At 40.3% G+C, this 22,412-nt stretch overlaps 1 protein-coding gene across 14 annotated transcripts in view; it reads left to right on the top strand.

The window, feature by feature from the left end:
- Window positions 1-22,412, top strand: part of DAB1 (DAB adaptor protein 1) — a 413,672-nt gene that overhangs the window by 316,750 nt on the left and 74,510 nt on the right. The gene's annotated exons all lie outside the window — the stretch shown is intronic.

Below are 22,412 nucleotides of genomic sequence, written 5' to 3'. Positions count from 1 at the left end.
TCATTCTCAAGTTGAAAGGGGGTGGGAAAATCATTAATTTTGACATTGTGTAGCTATAATTAACAAGGGTTATCCAATAACCTATCATCAATTAGAGAGCTCATGAATTCTGTTTTAAATACCATGTACCAAAGGGGGCCTGTGGTTGTTAATTGAAGGATTCTTTGGGGGTGATGGATGTTGTCCCTTATTGCAGATATGATGTTTATTGTTGTATTTATTTGAGGGAAATCTGCCTAAACTAAGGCTGGGGCTGGTGTTACTTTGCTGCTCCTCACCAGAGGAATCAATAATCTGTTGAATATTAAGAACAGCGTTTCTCAAGAGCTTCCGTTACAATTTCTCAATGATTTAACAGTCATCAAAGCATTTCAGTTTAAAGGAGTAATCAGGAGCTCAATGCAGTGCATATTCCAGAGAGGATTTGAGCCATGGAACAATCCATAAATACAGGTGGGTGTTGCTGTGCTCCAGTGCTCTGCACTGGCAGACCTGCTGTGAGCATCACCTGTGCATCCTGGGCTGTACCTTCGTTCTTGCTGCATCCCCTTATGCTCTAAAACTACCCCTGAGAGTTGATTGAAATACTGAGAAAGTGGGGCTGAGGCTGATAAGGAAGGAGAATTTCTAAACAGGAGAATCAATTCATTTTCAGCAAAACTTTTTCTCTGCTTGCAGTCATTGAAAAGACTCTCAGCAAAATTGCAAAATTCATGTTAGAACTTTTGTAAATGGAAACTTTTGTTTTAGAGAGTTCAGGGAAGAAAATTCTATTGTGTAATGAATAACTGAGCAGGAGTGACCTAATTCATCCAGATTAGTAGCTAAAATACCTCCAGAGGTTTGGATAAGTAGAAGTTTCCTAATATGGCTTACAGAAAAATATTCTACAGGGACAAGTATGCTGGTGATGATAATGTTTTTGTAGCATTCTTCATCCAAAGATATTTTCTTGCCCAATAAATATTAATGAATAACATTTCTCTCAGCATGTTGCGCTACATGCATTTGGGCATTTGTAATTTTCTGAAACATTTTGCCTTTTTCATCAATATTATTATTACTACTTGCAGAATTTCCCATAAAATGCAATAAAGTGTTGCTCACTTGTATAATACAGATTAGAGATATCAGCTGTTTTGATAACTGCTCCTATTTTGCTGAAGGGATATCAAAGACAAGTAAATTTGGAATATTAGTTTGATCCCAATATTAAATTGCTCACTAAGTTTCCCTGAAATAAACAGGTAGCACTTAGCATTGGTGTCCACATTATTGCAGTGTATACTTTTTCACATTACTGGGGAAAATTCCTCCAACCTTACATAATTTTATGTAATTTATGGAAAATTGTGAGCTTTCTTGACCTATGTACATATGGGGGAAATGCAAGGTGATTTCAGAGGTGGTTAGATCCTTGCATCAAAAGCCAGTGCTGATCTCTCATTTACTTAACAAAGACTACAGCACAAATCAGGGCAGAGCTTGGTGTGTAATCTGAGGATCCTGTTTCTTATTTTGTTCTTTAACCAGCACATTTCACTCTCTCCGTGTTGCCAGCACAGTAATTTCATTAATCAGCTTGTGAAGAAAAAGCTGTGGAGGAATGCACAAGTTAACAGACACATGCAGGGTTTGGGTTGTGTGTTTAAGCAGCCTGAATTAGAAATGTTTATTTAGATCTGACCACTTCTGGTTAAGAAAAAAAATCACCCACAGAATTGGTGCCATTTTGAAATACTGTTACAGAAACTGTAAGCCCTTCATTCATGCCTTGTGGTATATAAACACAGCTCTTAAAGAGCTCAAAGAAATATGTAGGGAATTTGGCCAAGTAATAGGCTCAGACTTCTGTGATAAATATGTCAGGGCAGACATTCACTGTGCTCCTCAGGAGTGAAGAAAAGATGTGTCTGTGACCCTCATGCATGATTCTGTGTATAGGATCAATATGGACATTATTGGTCCTCCAGAATAAAGGTAATATATTATATGTACATAAAATGTATTTGGGTTGTCAAGTGATGGAGTGGATGTTCCTTGTGAGTCCCTTCCAACTCAGCTTATTCTGTGATTCTGTGAATGTGCTGAAGCATCACATTTCTCTTGAAAGTGAATTAGAGATAAACATGTCCTCAGAAATAGACATCCTATTTGTATTATTTTTATCTAAACATTATTATAGATAATAGCTAGTGTTGGTATAAGGACAGGAAAAAAAGCATTTCTCTGCTTTTACATTTGCTTGGTTTTGCATGTGTGACAATATTTAGTTTGCTTAACTAAGTAATGTGTCTGTGGGGGTCTTTTGTATGAAAAATAAAGGGATGTACTCGAATGCCCATTGGCATCTTTCCTTCTGCTTGCAACAAGAGTGGGGGGCAGAGCTGATAGCCCAGGATTGGGATATCCCAGTACTGAGCTAAACCTGAGAGCTGCCAAAGGCCATTTTCAGTCTGGTTCTGGCTGTAAAATCTCGTGTAGAGATGCTCAACTTCTTAAAATGTTTCTGCTTTGAGCCTCCTGAACAGCCAGAGCCTCTCCCCAGAGCCTCTCTCCACAGATGAGGATCAGTGGGGTTGAAATCACTTCTGATTTAGATACTGTGTTTATCCTGTTCTCACTGCCCAGGCTGAAACACCAAACCCAATTATCACGTATTTGCAAGCAGCAGTTTACCCCCTTTATTTACTCCAGTATTGGCTTTTCCCAATTCCTTTTATTTATGCAGTTGTGCAGTGCAGGAGAACAGTTGCCAGCACAATATCCATTATTATTCTGACAAGAACAGAGTAGCTTTCACTTCCATTTCCCAGAGACAGCATTACTCATTGCTGCAAAACAGCATTAAAAACAGGAGAAGGAGGGTGAATTGTCATTTGGCAGCAGAGTCCCAGCACTGCCTGTCCTTGCTCCCAGTAGATCAAGTTTGAAGTAGTGGTGGGAAGGATGTGTGATCTCTCTTTGTGATGGGGCACTCAGGGAAGCAAAAAAAGCTGTTGCTCCATCAACACAAAAGTCATTAGGAGTGGAACCAAAGAAATTGGCACGATTGTGTTTCCAGCATCTTCCACTGCAGGTAACTGAATCTGGTGAGCTGCAGAGTTTGGGGGGGATTTTTCTTCTCCCAGATCCTCCTGCCAGTGGTTTCAGTGGCTGTAGGATATCCTTCAAAGTTGTCCAAAAGCACAGACAGCTCCAGCCTTGACTTCTAAATATTAACATTTCGCAGCAGATTCTTCTACAGGTGACAGGAGCAGCAGCCTCCTCTGGAGCCAACTTTAAAGTCTACCCTGCTTTAACCACCAGCAAATCCTGAACAGCTAATCTGTGATCTATAATTACACCTCTTATGCTCTTAGTTTAGTTAGAGGGAGAATTGTGTAGTGAAAAGGATCATTCAGGGAGTGAAATGAAATTAAGTGCAGTCTTTTGAGGTTAACTATTAATTTCATTTTAAATATAAAATTGCCTTGGAAGTAATAAGAGGGTAATATTCACACGTCACAATAATGTGCTGATAACTAGGTGGAAGGCAGAAACACCAGTAGTAGTTGGATGAACCATTCTTTTTTTTGCAGCCTTGTGTTGCCTGTGTAAGTTTTAAATTGAATTCAAATGTCCAAAGTCACATAAAGTGAATTAAACGCACTGGGGAAATTGGGTGTACTCTGAACTCAGGCATGGCTTAAGTTTAATACTGACATGGTAACCTTGGGTGTTCAGTGTTTGCTGTATTTAATAGTGTAGGATATTTATGGCTTATAGTTCTTTTTAAAAAATGCTCCTATCTGAAATGTCTCTTTAAAAATCATGTTACCAGCCCTTGCTAGTAAAATTGGCTGTGCAAGAACACAGCCTCTGCTGTGGTGAGCGTGTCAGAAGGATGGCAGTGCTCGAGAGACACTGGAGATCAAAATGAAAGCTACCTACAGAATTCTTTATCTCTCTTGCCTATTTTCCTTCCCTGTGCTGGACTATAACTAAAGCAATCCATTATATCTATGCCTCTGTTTAATTGCATTAAAGAAATGCCGGGGCTCTAAGGTTAAGCACTAAAATTCTAAGGAAGCAGAGCCTCAAAGTTGCCTGTGTAAGCCTCATTTAACATCCCTTCAGGATACACATTTTCATACAGTTTTTAATGAGCTGAGCTCATCTTGCTGTTTCCTGGAGACCTTTGTCCTGCTCAGAGAATGGAAGGACAGTGGTCAGGGAATGTGCTCCATTTGGGGCTCTGCTCTCTGTGCTTGGCACTCAGGATGGAGCTGATGCTTTCTTTGCATCACGCCCCAGCCTGAATGTGGATACGTGGCTATTGATGGAATCTAAATCTAAATTCCTTACATCTCAGAGAAATTCCTTTCATATATACCTCTGAAATAAGTTTAAAGTGAATAGTGTGAATGGCTGGACATCAGTGCAGGCCCTCAGAGGAGTGCAGTCAGAGCAGGATTTGGGAGGGATTAATTTGGCAGAGGAACAAATGAGAAGAGACTGAGAGATGGTTAAGATATGGATGCTTAACATGATCCCAGGGTTAGAGCAGAGGGAGATGAACAATCTTTAGTGACACTGAGGTTTATTAGAGATTATCTAACTCTAAAATGATGGAAAAGCCCATACTTTGAATGTGCATGTGTTAATGAGGTCCAGGATAATGCTAATTAATAATAATTCTTTTTAGGCCAAGTCATTCCCTACAAGGCAAGTGTAGGTGGTCCCACTCAGTGCTACATATTTACTTCAGTGAAATAAACACAGCCTGGGTGTTCAAAAATAGCTTGAGAGGAGTCCTACCAACCTGAAAGCTCACTTTAATGCTAATTAAAAAGGGGTCATGTCTGGGGTTTTTTTATGCAGACATATTTAAGGGAAGCAACAAAGATCCTGGGATCAGATCTCATGGAAGCAATGAACCTTTATTTTATTGTGTTTAAAAACCTTTAGGATTTTATCTTAATTTCACCATTCATTTTAAATTATCTCACAACCATTTTCAGAGACATGGTCATTTAAGCAAATAAAGATAAAGCAAATATGTATTTCATATATTTAAAAACCTAGTAAACTCTCTCCAGTAATTTCTTAACTCAGTAATTCCTCATATTCTATTCAATGCATAAACTGCTGGTGTACTGAAAAGATTATAAAGATAAAGAGGAGGTTTGGGTTTGGGTTTTTTTAATCTTGTGGTGAAACCAATTATTTGGGGTTAAATGTCCATAGAGCAGTCAGATATTGGATTTTTAGTATGTGAAATTATTGTGTGTTAGTATGAAATACTTTGTGTCTTTGTATTAAACTCCTCTGTTTTTAAGACAAAATATAATTACAAAAAAAGAATTTTGAGGGGAGATTTATGTCTGTTTGGTAATGAAGCAATCAATGGAAATTTAAAGGTGCAGTAAGCACTTCTGTAAACACACTGTGGAAAATGTATTTCCTGTTGCCTATTAAGATTGACAGATAAAGATGTCACTTTTAACAAGTAACCTGACATTTGCTACTGGAGTCCAGTTTTGTAGTAAAATGTTCACAACAGAGGAAATAGGAAGCCTTGAAGTTGTGAAAGGTAACTTGTTTTTCACCATTTACTCACAGTGGAGGTTCTATCCACATTTAATCTGGTTTTGAATATTTCATAACGAGGAAGCTCATTTGGAACTGTTGGCCAACACAAGAGTGAGAAAGTCAGAGCTACACCTTTGAGTGAAGTTATCAAAGAGGACTTTTATGTTTTATTAAATTTGTGCCATGAATATGTGAATATGTGTTGTTTTCCACTGCTGGATCACAGGGGAATGCTCTGGTTAGAGAGTGAGCTGGGGGTACATCTCTTCATGTGTTTTTTCAGGAGTGTGAAGTTATCTTCAGAAATGTAACTTGAAGCTCATGTTTGTTCACTGACCATCAGATGAACTCTGTGAAGGCAGCCTTACATTTTCTGTGCTTTCTTCTTGCTCTGTTCCACACAGGCTATCTCCAGCAGATAAGGCTAAACTATTACAACATCATCTTTTGTTAATGCCCCATAACCTCTGCAGGCCAGATTTTGTAGTTTCTGTCATTTCACACTAATTATATCCAAACACAAGCTGATTTACTTTTTTCTCTCAAAGCAGATGATGTTTGGAGGAGACTGAATTCTCTAAGGTTAGTAATGAAGTTTCCATTTGAAGTAACCCAGTTCAAAGGGGGAAAATTTCCCCCCTAGGTTTAGAGCAAAGGTTCTAAAAGCCTGAGATGTGAAAATAAAGAGGCACTAGCTATAAATACCTTTCAAATTATGTCTCTTTAGACTTGCTGAAATGTGTGGTTAAGCCTCTTTCTAGCTGCTTTAAAATATTCAAGGTTATTGGCCTGCATTAAACTCAAAACCCTTTAGATACCATTTTTTTTACCAAGTTATTCAGAACTGACAAGCGGAAAGATTTGAAAATGGGGGTCTGTGAGGAGAAAAAAACCAACAGACTTGAAAGAGGGAACTGGGTGTTTTCTCCCAAAAAAATAATTTTAGTATTTTTACACTCCAAAGTGAATTATTCTAATTAGTAAATGTATAGCACAAGCAGTTCCCTCTTGCCAGTGCTGTTTCTATAAACTAAGCATCCCTGGAATATGGATATTTAGTCAGCCAGACTCTCATGTCCAGAAAACATTAATATGCTTATGCTGCTTATGACCAAGGCAAAATATTCCAAGTGCATCACCCCTGAAAGTTCTTTTGCCAGCATTTGGAGCAGGGTCTTCATTTGATCTGCTGTGTGTGATGGGCTCTGAGGTCTGAGATTTCATAATCAATATGTTCCTATTCATCAGAATTTCATCTATTTAGATACATTAATTTACACATTTACTCATCTCAAGCCTAATAGTGAGTAGTATTAAGTGAATGCTAAGTCAGAATTGTTGAGGGAAACACTTTTCTTTCATGAAAATTTCAGCTTTGAGTGTGGAATTCAGCCATTAGATGTGAGAGTAGAGTGCAGCTGGAACAGCCTTGTCCCAGTGAACGCACAGCTGGGCCGGTGCTTGGATTGGCAGTGGTGGAATTGCTCCAAGGGATGGTGTTTCACACACAGCTTTGGAAAGGGAACTGGATCACTCCAGGGCAGTGAATCCCAACACTCACTGTGTCATTGTAGATGCTCTTTGTGCTCCCTTTCTGAAAAAAAACCCCTAAGTGGTGTTTGGGATGGGAAGATTGTGCAAAAAGCATTGAATCACTAAGTATCTCCAGCCATTGGATCCTGCAGGTTTTTATTTCTAGTGTCTGACAGAGGTGTGGCTAAAGCTTCATATGACTCTTCTTTAATGTACTTAACCTTTGTACCAGAGGCATTTTTATTCATTTGGTGTCTAAGTACAGCAGGAGATTGGAGCAGCATTGCCAACCTCTGCAAATGCTGTAATCATGGGATTAACCTACTTCAGAGCCCTGGGAGCACGCTCACTTGGTGAGGAGAGCAAGAATGTTTTCATCCCTCTGAGTTCACTGGCAGGTTTTGAAACCAAATTCTGCTCCTTTTATTTGTGTCTCCAAGTGGAAGGTGCAGTGGAAATGATTGTTCCCTCTTCTTCCATTCTGCTTAGAGGAGTGAGAGTTTCTTGTGCGTTTTCTGTGCCTCCATGAGAAGGTTTGTATTTATTTCTGCTGTGCATAGACACAGAGATTTTCCTAGTGCATGGATTGTTGTTTCAGGAAAAGGAATGAATGGCTTGATATATCCCAAAGTAATTTGTCAGTCAGCTTTGGGTTTCCAGCTTACAACAGCTTATGATTATTACAAGCAGAGCCCTTTCAGCATGTTAGGCACAAGAAGTGAGTGTAAAAGGCAGCGCTCATGTGCACTGTGCACAGTTTTCATTTTGGAACGGAACCTTTCATTTTCATTTCACAATGGAACCTTTTCCATTCTGAAATGAAAATTCTAAAGATTCCATTCTAAAATCAGCCTGATTCTTTTGTTGGAGACCCACATACAGAAACTTAAGAATGGTCAGGTTTGTAGCCAGCTGTCCATAACCTGATGCTTCTTTCCTGCTATTTTAACCTCCTGCAACTGAAACTTCCAGATTTCCTAGAATCATTTTGGGGGTGCTGCTGTCTGTGAAAAGCCTTGTGAACTTGAGAGTATGTTTAGAGGAAGTCACAGGAGCAACTGTCCAATAAAAGATGAGTTGACCTGAAAATGGAGCCTTCAACAATGCAAGAGTGAGAAAGGAGAAGGAATTGTTGCTATTTTTAATTACTTTTCACTTGCTGTGGACCCCAGAACTCAGTGCATGGTCATGGCACTGCATCTCCACCATGCCTTAAAAAGAGAACAAATTGGCATCTTGTTTCTAGACAAACAATCCCTGCTTTCCTTCCAGTTAATTTTCAGTGAAAAGAAGCAACAGCCAGTTTTCTGGTTCTAACTGCACTCATAATAATAGCAAGTTGGCAGCAATGGTGAAGAAGGGAAAATTCACGCCTTTGCAGCTAAACATTTTGTTCTGAACTGTATTTTAATTACAAAATGTCACTTTGTGATAAATGGAGCTTTCTTCTTCTAGCTGGTTTCAATTAAGTTTTGTTTTAAAAAGGAAGTATAGGTTTTAATAAGGCTCAAAATACATAAAAATATTTCATTTTGACTTTAGTAGAACAAAGAGGATTTTAATGTTGAATCAATATCGAGTAACTTGCAGTTATCTTGGCTGTGGGCCTTGGTTTCCTGCTATCCAGGTTGCTCTTTTTACTGGCCAGGGTCACCAGTGGCTCCAGTGGGTGTTGTTTACCTTTCCAGATGCTGAATTACTGCATCCCAGATGCTGGCAGGAAAAGCCAAACCAACCTTGCACTTGGGCTTTCTCTGAGCTTAGAGATTTTATGGAATTAGTCTCACAAACATGGACGCACTTCATGATTAAGGATTTTGACTTAAAGGAAGAAGCTGTTTCCCATAAAGAAAGATGTGGGGAAACAAACATCTTCCTGTAAAATCACATCTCTAATTTGACTTTTGAAGTAGTGGATTGATGAGAGGACAATTTACAGATATATTCTGTCTGGCTCCTGTCTGATATGAGGTGTCATTCTTTAAGCTCCATGGTGAGGATTCTTCAGGGAGACTTCATGTAATCAAGAAACCTACCACAAAATGTTCACAGCCTTGTGGCAAATTAGGAGGAGAGGATTACTTTTTAGCTTGCCAGAGCTGCCCCACTTAAAGCAGATTTGCTGGGGACTCTGCATTGTAATAATGCAAAAGGTCTGCACGTTCAGTGGGGTGGGCTCAGCCTCTCAGTTGTGTCAAAATAAATCTGCTGAAATAAGTGCAGACAAATTCCAGGAAGTTACTAAACCAAGACAATATTTTACATTACAGTTGTTGTTAGCTGAAACCAGCATGGAGATGTCTTTTCCTAGAATTTACACTTTGAAATGATGTATTCACACACTTTCGTTAGTGTTTGAGTGCTCTGGTGACGCAGCCGAGGGCAGGGGACGTGGCAGTGATTTCAGGGAATTGGTGGCCCAGCTGCTTGTCCATGGCACAACATTTAGATAAACTAAATTAGGAAAAAAACCAGCACTATCCTCAAAATGAAGGTTTGGGGGTTTTTCCCCACTCCAGCTAGACAAGAAACCTGCAAAATATTGCAGTGTAGACAAAGCTGCAGATTGTCTAAAAGCTTTAAATTCCAGTTACTGCTGGGGTCTGGGCAGTGCATCAGCCACATCCAGGCTCTTAAAGGAGCACTCTGTGGAGGGAATGTGATTTTCTCTTTAAGATGCCTGAAATAAAGCTGGCTCTCTAAGAAGGAGAGATTTTAAATATCTTCTCATTGTGAAGGGATTTTAGTCCCCTGGCTGTAAGAATAAACATATGTGACTCCAGGTCTGCTGCTTACAGGGTGGGGAAGGATTCTTGGAAGGAAATAAATTAATGTCAGTGATTTCTCTGGTTATCTTTTAAATGTGAATAAATGCACCTTTCACTGTGAGGTGTCTCTAGTTTTCAGAATGGTCAACACAACGTGTTTTGTAGACGTGGCAGTTTAATGCTGTGAAAATCTTCTGGCAGTAAGACAGATGTGGCAAACCCCTTGTTGGAAGGGCTTTGGAAGAGGAGCAGGTAAGGATTTAACACCCAAGTAGCTGCTAAGCACACAGGCACACGGTTTTCTTTGTTAGTGAAAAAGGCAAGGGTGGCTGTGGAATGTGAGGAAATGGGAATTTCTCTAGCATTTTTATTTTCATAGAAATAGAAGGAAGTTGCTACTGAGGAGAAAGGAAAAGCTGCTTCAGAAATCCAACTGCTGTTGGAGTCGGAGCTGTGTAAATCCTCCTTGCTCTGAGCTGGTGCAGGTTCTTCACTGTCCTGTTACATGACCATATTTCCAAAGAGAAACCTTTCTTTCTCTTCTTTTTCCCCCTCAATCTCTGGTAAAGGTGTACATCTTTCTATAAACACGTGGAAGGCTGTAAATATTTCAATCTACGGCAGGTAAAATATGCAGCGCGACACAATTAAAACACAAAAGTATTTCTGAAGCAGTTTTGCCTCACTTCATTTGGCAGCACATTGTCAGGATGTTCTAATGAATCCAGCCTGCAGCAGGAGCTGCTCTCTTCCCAGTTTTCCCTTGATGAGTTAACAAAGAGAGAAAAGTAGGGAAAGTGTGTCAGTGGCATCGGGGAAATGACAGGCGGCTACAGGGGCAGGTGTTGGAGCTGCGCAGCTCTGGAGGTGCCAGGGAGCCTCCAAACCCACTTTGGACTCTGCTCGTAGGAAATTGAGAATTCTGCCCAAGGCAGATAGAAAGGAAAATTTGGGATTGAACAACTTCCGTCAAATAACTTTGGCAGAAAATGCTTTTTTTTTTTTTTTTTTTTCCTTTTAAGTCCCAAAAGGCGCACACAGAAATCATGTCAGCCTTGTTTTATGTTTCTTTTTAATTTTTCTTCCACTTTTTTTTCAGCTGTGTGGCAGATTTAGGCTGTATCATGCTTGAGTTTTCTGACAGTTTCATATTTCTGATTTGTCTCCCTTTGAGGAATGCTGTGATGCTGAATCAAATTAGCCATAATAACTGGTCTGTAATTTCAGGTTTTTCCTTAAATTATTTACAAATATTCTTGCAGCAAATCAAGCACTTTTAGTGATGCATTTTTCCTAAACTGAATGATTGCCTTGAAAACATCTGCTTAAATTTTTCATGTTTACACTAAACATCCCCTGCATGTTGAGAATCCTTTGTAGTCTAAATACACCCAAATGGGAATTTTTTCACCAGTATTGGAACTCTAATCACACCACACTTTGGTTTTCTTCTTTATAGTCTCAATCTCAATCAAATTTTTTTCTTTTCAAATTGGATTTAGTAGGAAATTCCTGAAAAATCTCTGTTCTTCTTCACTTGCCCATCAAAACTTACAGCCCAGAAGTAACTTGGGAGTGTGGGAATTGCAGTGTTTGCAAATGCACAGGCAGAAGATTTCTCTAATACAGCTGTTAGGCTTTATGGATTTACCTTCATAAATAATTAACCATAATCCTAAATGAAAAACTGTTTAGATTTTTCTTTTCCTTAGGTGGGCTGAAATACGTTACTTCAAGTAAATTGTCTTTCAGTGTCTTCCCAATTTAATTTGTCTCACTTTAATTACTGCACTTTGGTATCATTACAGTCTTTTTTTCCATTTCTGTCTAAATATAATGTTTCTGCCATGCTTTTCCAGAGGCTGCAGGTAAAGAGCAATTCCAGCAGTGCAGAATAGAAGGTGATGGTGTATAAGCAGTGCCACAAGGATGAGAGACAGATCAGGGCAGTTAATGGAAAAAAACCAAAGCTTAACTTTTATGAATTACAGGAAGAAGCATTTTGTAATCTTGAAGCAAAGCTTTATATGGTTATTGAAGTCACAGCTTACACACTGGCCAGCCTACCAGTCATATCAGTGTATTTGTTTCAAGGATGGAAATACATTGTTTTCCTGCAGTGTCAGGAGCCTCACTGAACTGCAGCATCTATTTTGATTTGCCTTGTCCTTATCTTTTTTTGGGCCTTCCATTGCTGGGATTTTCTCCTTAATTGGTTTAGGGAGGTGTTGCTAGAAAAGTGCAAGGGCTGCTTCTCTGACTGCATCTGAGAGGGCTTCTAAAAACCAGCCTTGCCCTCCATGGCCTCAGTTATTCCTTCCTTTATTCAGTCCCTCTCAATCCCACTCACACTTCCATCCTTGCTCACAGCAGTCTGAAATTTGCCTGAGAAAAAGTTTGTGCATATTCTTCCATAACAGACTTCCCATGAAGGTTTCTAGAATTAACCTGTTAGGAAAATAAACCTCCTTTTGCTGCCATGGAATTGGAAATAACCCGAGAGAAAGATCCTTAAAGTGGTTTCTCTACACTGAACTTGGACTGAGGATAATTTTCAGGCACTGATTGTTTATCAGAGAGGGTTTATGGCAGCTTGAAGGGTGGCTTTAGTCTTCCCTCACCTTTGCATATTGTCTAGGAAACCAAAGGGAGGCTTGGAGGTGTTTAATAATGCTGGGCTCTGTCAGTGGCTCTGTATTTGTGTGGTTACGGAGTTCCAGTGCATCCACAAATGGTTTGGATCCAATATAGAAAGGAGAATTAGTGACTGTGGAGTTCTGGTGAGGGTTGAGAAATGTCTGTGCCAAGTGCTCCTGTTACTCACACAATGCTGGGTTACTTTTGCCATCAGGTGTGTTAATACTGAATAGAAAACCACTTTTCCTGCTTCCCCTTGCACTTAGAGAAATCAAATACAGAACAATGAGATTGCAGTTGCAGAAGAAGGGAAGATTTGGAGCAAATAACAAGGATATAAAAGCAAATTGCATATATTGCTTTAAAAAGGGGTCAGAGGACTTTGAGCTCTCTTAAAGCCACAATTCAAAAGCCATGACTTGGCTGTTGGTGTTTTCCCACTCAGTGTGGGTAGTATTTCTAGAACTGTTTTTTGATTTAGTTCCCCTTCTTGCAGTAAATAAAATTCAGAGGAAAATCCCATGTGGAGATGGTCACAGAAATAGCCTTTTTGCACAGAAAGCTTGATCCAAGCAAGGAGTTTTCCAGCAAACCTTTAGTGTACAAGGAGGAAAACATGGTGAACAGTAAACAAATAAACATAGGGGGGATTAATATTCAGATACCCCTGTGAAAAACAACACACTGTGATAATATTTTGATAAGCAAAGAACACTCCAATTGATGGTAATAAAGTGTGTGTCAACAGCTGCTCCCCTTGCAGGATATAGGCAGGTATTTTTCCATTAATTTATTTCACTGATAAATGAAAATATCCTTCTTCCCTTTCTCTGGAATGGAGAGGGCAGATGAGTAGGTATATTTAAGAAGTATTTTTGAGAACCTGCTATACAAGAAGCTGGTAATGCTAATGTACTTTCTAAGGTTTCCATTGCTGGACATATTTTGGACATACTGAAACACAAAGTTAGTAGAGATGCTGTACACATCTATACATACTGCCTATGGAGGTGGATGAGTGTCTTTTTTATCCCACATCTCAAAGTACTGTACAAAGTTTGGAACTAAATAAAGATGAGGAATTCACCAAAATCACATGTGCGCTCTGCCCATTGTGAGCGGTGCATTTTTGAATTTTATTTTAGAGCCACTTTTTAAAAATGAAAATGAACCTGCTTCCATCAGTGATGGGCAATGAATGCAAAAATAATAAAGCAATCAGCCACCTCTGAAATGCTGCCACCTCTCAGGAAATGGCAGCAATTTGCCTGTGCTGCAGCGCATCACAGTATCATCCCTCATTTTAATATTTGATTTCCAAGATTCATGTTCCTGATATTTATGACAGATGCAAATCTTGGAAATCCAGAGATGTAAAATTATGGGCTTGACACCCAGAGTCAGGCTTTTGTGCTTCTTAGCTACTAAATAACATCAGTTAAAGGAACAAGGATTGTTCTGTCTGAGCGTGAGTCTTCCCACATGTTAAGTGGTGTCTCTGATGATCTGATAAAAAGTTCTGTGGTTTGTCCTGTAAATCAGTGAAGGGCAGATAAACTACACTGATTTTACAAAAGAAAATGCTGTTTTTCTGTATTAAAAGATACCAGCCAAACTCCTGCCTGTAAAGCCTTTTCTCCTCAGCAGAGGCTCCTCTCTCAGGTGTTCGTGAGCGTCAAGCATTTCAAGCAGCTCTACCTGTCCTTGTAGAAGCACTGAGCACTAATAGCTCTGAAAGAAACAAGGGTTTCATTGACTTTCCAATCTCTAGCATGAGGTAAAATCTGAATTTTACCTCACTGTCACTCAGCTTCACTTCTGTGGAGGATCCTGAGCTGGATGTGGGGTGACAGTTCCAGCAGGATGCTGCTGCTCTGGGTGGTGCCGCTCGGGTTCTGTCACTCAACAGGCACAGGGGAAACTGCAGTTTTCTTTATCAAATATGAGAGAATTAGATGTAATTAATAGAATTTCATTGCAAAGCCATTTTTAGGTGAGCCATTAGATGCTGCTGGTGGAAAGGCTCAGCCTAGTTAAGTGTTGTTGCAGCAGTGCTGCATGCAAAGTTGAGAGTGCTTTGCTCAAAGCTGGAGTCACTTGTAACTAATTAAAAAAGACAAACTTTTGCTTCTCAAAAATTGTACTAAACTACTCAGAATTAAGAAAGATGTGCCCCTTTTTTTGGCAAACTCACCTAGGGGACATTCACCTGGATTTCACTTTGCTTGTTACAGCTGAATGCTTAATCTGTATTTTTCTGTGCTGCGTTGGTTTGGTTGGGTTTTTTTGGGGTTTTTTTCACCATAAAGAACAGGCTTTTCTCTAGCAGTGGAGCAGTTTGTGTTGTAGAGTAGACATTAAAAGGTTTCAGTTGGGCTGAGCTGGAACTCAGAGTGCAGGGATGGATTAAGATCAGACAAAGCTGTGTGAAGTTGGCTGTCAGCTACGCTCAGGCTTCTGACGGGGGATGTAAATTATGCTCTGCTGCAGCTCTCTTAGTTAGCTGATCTATGGAGTGAAATTGAACCTGACTACCTGGGCTGTTCATCTTTCTTCTTGATGGAGAAAGAGGTGCCAGTGGCACTGAGCAGTGAGTACCAGTGCAGAGGGAAAAGGCTCAGGCTGGGGGAGATCAGGATGTCACTGACAGCCCGTGGGACGTGGGAGTGATGGAAGCTCCCTCCCCTCTGCTGCTCTGCAAGGGGAATGTTGTAATTTTAAAAAAGAATAGAGGAAAAAAAAGTATAATAGAATGGATAATTAAATTAAAATGCCTTTGATTAAGAAAAATAAAACAAGGCCATATCATGGTGTAAGCCCAGCTGGTAACTAAGCACAAAAAGAAATTATCCCAGCTGAAACTAGGACAGCCCATAAGACAAAGCTGAGTTGTAGCTTTCTCACAGGTGTGATGGCAATTAATACATGTGTAGTACTTGGTAAAGGAAGTGAATATGAAGTTATTACAGAATATTATTTATACCTTAAATTTGCCTTTATCTTTATTTTTGGGTGCTTTTTATTTTGTGTATGTTGTGAGAATGAGGATATAATTCTATAGACTTTCAGATTTTACTTTTGCTCTCCAGTATGCTTTAAAAGTTATCCTTGAAATGTTTATTCCCAAAGCAGATCTTGAAAATCTGTTGGCTTTGGTTGTTCAAATTATGAACTGACATGGATTTCAGCAAAAAGAGGTTATGAGCAATTTTGTGTTAACTGAGTCTTTTAATCTCTTATGTGTATTATTTAACAGCTAATGATGAACATCTAATGGTGTTGCAACTTTTCTCACAACGGAAACCTTCACTTGATTCTTTCCACACTTTCTGGCTTTCCCTCTTCATAGAAGTGATGAAAATGATAAAATTACATTATAAAGGTAGAAAATTAAGCTGACATGATTATATAGAATTATAGGCTTGAAACTCCTTGGGCAATCACAGAGGTAAGGTCTGGACCATGCCAGAGGTTCACTAAAATGCTCTTAAAACAATTTCAGTGAAGCAGCATATTAGCAATGGGTAGGTGTTCCTGTGGTCCAAATGCAGGACTGAAAGTTCTCTTCAATCTCTGACCTGTAAATTTAGCTGATTTCTTCTTATCTTTTCCCACCATACAGAGAAAAATTAATTGCCTATCCTTTAATGCTGACAGGATCATAGCACGTCTGGAGAATGGAATAAATAAAAAAAGTTGCAAAAGTTCTATAAAGCCATCGTGCTGCAAGGGATTAGAGTCAAAAAGATAGCTGATAGAAAATACACGAGAGAAGCTGGAGAAAATTAGGGTGGTTAGTGCAGGGAGTTGGCAAGATAAAACAGATGCTTCCTGCCAATAGATGAAACAAGAAGTGAAACCTGAAGAGCAGTAAAGTTAGGTTACAAAAAAGAGAGATACCTGCTTCATGGAACTCACTGCTGCAAACTAGAAGTGCTGAAAAACTCCTTTTTAACAATGGACACTTACTCTGAATACCTGGATAGCCTTATTATTATGGTTTGGCTTTCTTCAAAGTACAAAGTCCTGTGCAGTCCCATCCAGAGGAGCCTTCCTGAGTGGGAGTTTTGCACATCTCCTGACTGAATGGAAAGGCAGAAGGTGTGTCAGCCAGTGAGGCAGGGAGTCAGAGATGGGGCAGCTGTCAGTGTTCACATGCTGGCCTTCATTTGAATGTTAAATATTAAAGGGTGCCCTCTCCCTTCTCACACTGTGCATAAGTTCTCTGCTCTGGAGCTGGGAGGAGCACAGGACAGAAGTTCAGGCAGGGAAGCAGCAGCCTGTGGGTAATGGGATCCTTGGGCTGGGGATGAGAAGCTCATTCTTGTCCTGTGCACTCCTGAGCCTCAGTATGAGCAGAGGAGCAGCCAGCAGCAGAACAGGGATTGTGTTTTCCAGGTGCTACTTCCCTCTTACAACTTGTTTTAAACCAAAAGATGCCAGTTCCAGCACAGGAGCTTTGCAGTTCTCAGTAAAGTCATTATTCCACCTATTTGAAAATCCAGGGGAGTTCACCTCAGCGCTCCTGCACCTTCCAGCGAGCACGTGTGACTTTTTTTTGAGATGTCTCATTAGCAGGCTCTTCTCCTGTGCCATCATTTTCATTAGGCTGCATTGTTGGAGGGAGCTCTCAGAGGCTGAGCTCTGATTTCAGCGCACACGGGAGAGCACGGAGGGAGCCTCGCGTGGAGCCTGGCACCAGGACCAGAGCCATGGAATGGCTTCCAGGAGTTATCCTTGTTATTCTGTAGCCCCACAGCTTTGTCTCTTCTTAGTCCAGAATCATTAGTAACAAGCTGGCCTGAAAATCCTGTTTGTCAGCAAGGGTAAATGGGCCCTGTGAGATTCCTGCTGTTGCTTCGTGGGGCAGCTGGACAAGTACAGCTTTGGCATTCACAAGAAACCTTTGAGATATAAGAAACAGTAAAATTGTCCTTTTATAGTGTTCAATCTTCAATTTTGCTGTATTATCCAAAATATTAGCTGGTAGAGGATAATGCCCTGCCTGGCCTTGCTGAGAGCAGGTGGTACAAATGAGCTTTCTTAAGGCTGAGGAGTTTTGGAATGACAGCACTAACATAAACAGTGTTAAAGTCTGCTTTGTTCTTCTGATGAGATGGTGCATTTATTTAACTCAGCTTCAAGGTAAAAAAGCTTAATCCCTACTGTTTTAGCAAAAGCCCCAAATTGGGTAATTCTCGTGTGACAGGCCAGCCTGCTGAGGTTGCTGCCACCCTGGAATTTCTCTGAGCCATAATTAGGAAAAACTGGGTTAGTGCTGTTTTGTAGACTGAACTTGAACAGTGCATCTAGTGCTGAGTCTGGGGCTATCAGTTACCCAGCCCCTCTGTAAGCTTGGAAATCATCACTTGAGTGATTGACACAAAAGGTACAGTGGGATCTGGATCTGCTGCACTTACTAAATGAAATGCTGATTTGTCTTCCTACATCAGCAATTTAAAACTTTCTGTTTCTTAAGATTATTGGATTGGGAAGAACTTTGAGTCTAGTCACACTGGTAATTATGCATAATATATGTAGTGTTTATCAAGTCTGTTTCTCCAGGTTGCTGCAGGTGTACAGAGCTCTTAGTGCTGCCTGTGTGTAACTGCAGTGGAAGGTGAGAAGTTAACATCTTAAAAGATCTCTGTTTCCCTTCCACAACTGCCTCTAATTTGCATGGCAATTGAGGAAAAGTGAGTCTAAATGAAAATAAATGTTCTGTTTCTAATTTTTGTCTCTTCCTGGAAGAGGCAGGTAGGAGGAGGCTGGCATCTTTGTCATATAGATAGAGGAAAACTCAGCTGGGTTGTAGCTTTGTGTTATTTGAGATGTCCAGGGTTGGTTTGCCTTTGAAATAAGCAAGTAGAAGATGCTGTATTTAGGGCCATTGTTGTAGTAATGTTTTAATGGGAGTTTTGGATGGGTTTGGTGGGACACATGTTCCAATCTCCAAGGCCCTGCTTGTCCTAGGAAAAAGTTTTGGAGTTTGGCCTAGTGATACCTGAGATCCAGGAGGAGGAGTTCACATCCCCAGCTGTTTTACTGGATCATATCTGAAAGGGAGGGCAGGTGATTTTGGGGTGGGTGAGAAGGTGGCTGGTTTTTGGGAGGGGGATGCCATGGAGATGAAATCCCTGTGGTGCCCAGGCTGCAGCAGGAGCTGCCCTCCTTCCCTGCCCCGCAGGCAGGACGTGCTGTGGGGGAAAGCTGCTGGCAGAGATGCAACAGGAGAGGCAACTTAAAGAAGGTTTAAATTAAACTCAATCAGGCACTGAAAACTCAACTCAGCAGCCCTGAGCTGAAGGGCCAGATCCTGTGCCTGGTACATGCACTGAGCTCCTATTTCTGTCTGTAGCTTTGGAGAAAACAATGTTGGCATCAGAGATGTGAGCAGAAAGCCGCCGTTTCATCCCTCCTGCATGTAATTTCTGACAGGTTTTTCCCCCCCTCTCACTTATATCCACTGTTGTTTGGTTTCTTCCCTCTTTGAAGACTTTTCCATTGAATTTTAAATCTCAAGATTTAAACTGTGTGTAGACATAATTGTGTCTCTTCCTATTTACTTAGTCTTGCTACTTGTTATCCGTGCAATATTAGCGATGACACTCTTTCCTAGGCAGGGTTGTCGGTGACATATTTTCATATGAAAAAAGGGGAGAAAAGGAGGAGTATTTTGAATAGAAAACTTGACTTACTTCAATAAAAGTAGGCAGGTGGTGTGTTTAATATGTTAACCTCCATTCTATGGATTTGTTTTACAGCCCTTCTGTCTTGAGATGGTAAAAGACTGGAAGGGAATTAAGGAGACCAAAGGAAGTCCCTTGACATTTTTATGTGCTGAAGTAACAGGCAGGCAATCTTGCTTTATACAATGCTGTCTTCCTGGGTAGAACAATTAGTGTTAATGTGGTAATGATAATTGTTTCTGTAAATTATTCTTAATTAACTATTTATGTAATAAGACACTTAAGGATCTGTATTTAACAATTTTGAGGGTTTTTTTCCCCTGCTAATTGGCTTCCCTATATATTTCTTTCCTGAGCTAGTGACTGTTTTCTGTTCATTATTAACTGTGTGACATTCAGGCTTAAAATTTGGTATAGATGATCCTTAATTAACACAAAATGGTGCATAAATGATCAAGAAACAGGTGGGTTCCTTCCTTTAGCTGTGTTCTAATTGCAGAGTGCTGCGTTTTCAGGGAAGTTACCAAGCTCTGAGACAGATCCCAGCTTGTGGGGCCACTGTTCCTACCCAGAATCATCACCCCAGACTTTCAGCAGGTGCCTCCCAGATGTTAAACTTTATTATGTGCCAGATGTGGAAGTGCCTCTTTGGGAATCTTCTGTATCCAGCTGAGGAGATAAGAGGAAAGGGGAGAAGTGTTTGAGACAAGAGCTTCAGGGCAGTCAGTTTGTGGTGGTATTTAAGCAAGCAGAGAGTAAAAATGGATGATCTGCTGCCTCATTTGATGCTGCCTGATATATTTTGTAGGGGTTTTGGAACAAGGTAAGAGAGAGGGAATAGCCTGCTATGCCATGTGCTCTTTAATTAGTTCCTGTTGTTCTGGTTTGGGCTTTCTTCATCTTGAAAATGTCACCTGCTGCCCTGCTCTTTCCTCATGGGCTTTTTTTCACTTCCCTCTGTGTGAAGCATATACCAATATTTTATGTACATAATTGGTCTGAGTTTCTGTATACTGCCTAATATAAAGTGCACATTCTCCTCTTCACTGTGGTTTATGTTTATTGCAGCCACTGCATTGCTTTATGTGCACAGTGTGCTTATGGAATGTGTGGTGCAGGCAGAGAGATGTTATATTCCATTCTTAGCATCATTAGTGCTGTTTTCTTCACCAATTGTCATCAAGCTATAGTTTAATTTAATTCACTTCATTATTTTGCAAAGTAGCTCTTATCTGTTGGATTTCCCTTCTGTTGCTTTAAAAACCAGCAGTGTCTCAAAACAGTGAGAACTTAAATATTTTTAGCTTTATTTTTCTTTTTTTTTACATGTTCTGAGCATCCTAGGATTTCTGTAATACAGCCAATCAGTTAAAGCCAAATACTGATAGCTTTACAAGTTAATTAGCACCTCAATTCATCAGCGCTCACACTCAAATTAATACTGGAGTAAGCATCTCAGAATCTCATCTCCCATTTGCATTTAGTGAAGGTGATTTTGCAATATGTTAATTTTTATTGTGTGCAGAGCCTGTTTGATTTTCAGTGCTATTATTTTTTGACCTATTTAAACTTGGGGCCTAAAACCTTACAGGAATTGGCTTGTTTGAGCTTGTGTGGAGAATATGGACAATTCAGTCCATTGCTAGGATTTATTCTGATTAAACAGCACTGACTCATTATTTGCTTACTCAGTCACTTGGAAAGTAGGTGGTTTTTTACTATTTTGGGTTCTTCTAAAGTGTTTGCAGCTTAGTGCTCTTGATGTAAATAAAAGGAACTATTAGACTAAAGTAGGAAAAATAACTTTAACCTAATCAAGCCCTAGTTGTCTGAATTAGTAACACCTACAATAATTAAGATTCTCTGCGGAAGTAATAAGCTAATTATGCTCAAAATTAAGGAATAATCATCATATTCAATCCATTGCATCTTTAGATTTTTCACTGCATAGGCTTTTCTTCCAAAGGCTGAAAGAAATGGTGGGAAGAAATTTTTACACTGGTGGTGAGCTCCGGTGTATCTGAGAACAAATAATTGGAACTTAGAGGCTCGATATTTTGGGAAGAGTACAGATAATTACTATTTACTGTTGTCTCCTCAGCTGCAGCATACCAAGAGAAAAGAGCTAATTTCAATGACTCTTTCTTTGGAGATGCTTACTAAGGGAACACTTCATCACGGGTAGTTTGCTGCTGCAGAAGACTTTATCCAAGTGCTGTGGGAAGGCAGGAGCTTTTTGGGGGTCCTGCTGCTGCAGGGTCAGAGGAGGAGAATCCTTTTGAGTCACACAGATCTAATTTTACATCCCTGCAGTGGTGCTGAGGGCTGAATGTGCTGCAAATGCATCAGTATTGCTCTGCTGGCTAAAAATCCCCACTCTGAGGAAGCAGTTATCCCAAATAGCAGCACAGGGATTTGGAGTGTGTTAAAAGAGGAAGGGCTGTGTCTCTCAGGAGCATTGCTGGTGTGGGTTTTGGTTTTTAGGAGTATTCTTCAGGGGTTTTAGCCATGTACTGCACCATTGTGACTTCCTTTGGTGTTCTTGGGGCAGAAGTAGATGAGATCTGAGTTTATGGGAAGCATGGGAGGTGGGAGAGATTGATTGGCTGCCTGCTCGAGTAGAGACTTTTATCAAAATTTATTGAACAGAATACAGGTAAATGTTTCTTTCTTTTAATCAAGGTTGATTAAATTACAATCAGAAGGATGCCTCTGCTCCCTTAGGCACATCACAACCTTGTTACCATCTCAAATTCATCCAACCTTTCAAGAGGGGGTTTTATTATCCATTCCTAATCCCCAGGTAATTACTGTAGACCAGGAGATATTTGCAGAGAACATTTTGACTGAGGGGAAGGGGTTCACAAGACATCACAGGCCTGAATCAATTCTGTGGCAGGAATCCCTGCTCCGATTTCCAGCCCCTGGCTCCAGGCACAGCCCCCTGCACCCTCCTGGGCCGTGTGTCCCTTTCCTGGGCACAGAGCAAGCGTTCCTCCTTGCAGGAAAAGGGGTGATTGGGATGATTGGCGCCGCTGCCCTTTTGTAGAACAGCCTCATGATTGCACGAGGTAGGAAACGCAGCAGGGTCATTAATTCCTCCAGGTTTCCACTTTCTTTCATTGCAGCTGCCTCCAGAAAAAGGTTCCTGTTTCTGAGCTTTCTGTGTTTCAGAAATCAGCAGATTTTGTGGGGAGCTTTTATGACAGTG

This window comes from Agelaius tricolor, unplaced genomic scaffold, assembly GCF_023055355.1.
Source record: "Agelaius tricolor isolate 1412-34295 unplaced genomic scaffold, bAgeTri1.0.p SCAF_11, whole genome shotgun sequence".
NCBI classification, from domain to species: domain Eukaryota; kingdom Metazoa; phylum Chordata; class Aves; order Passeriformes; family Icteridae; genus Agelaius; species Agelaius tricolor.
This window is presented reverse-complemented; position numbering and strand designations above follow the sequence as displayed.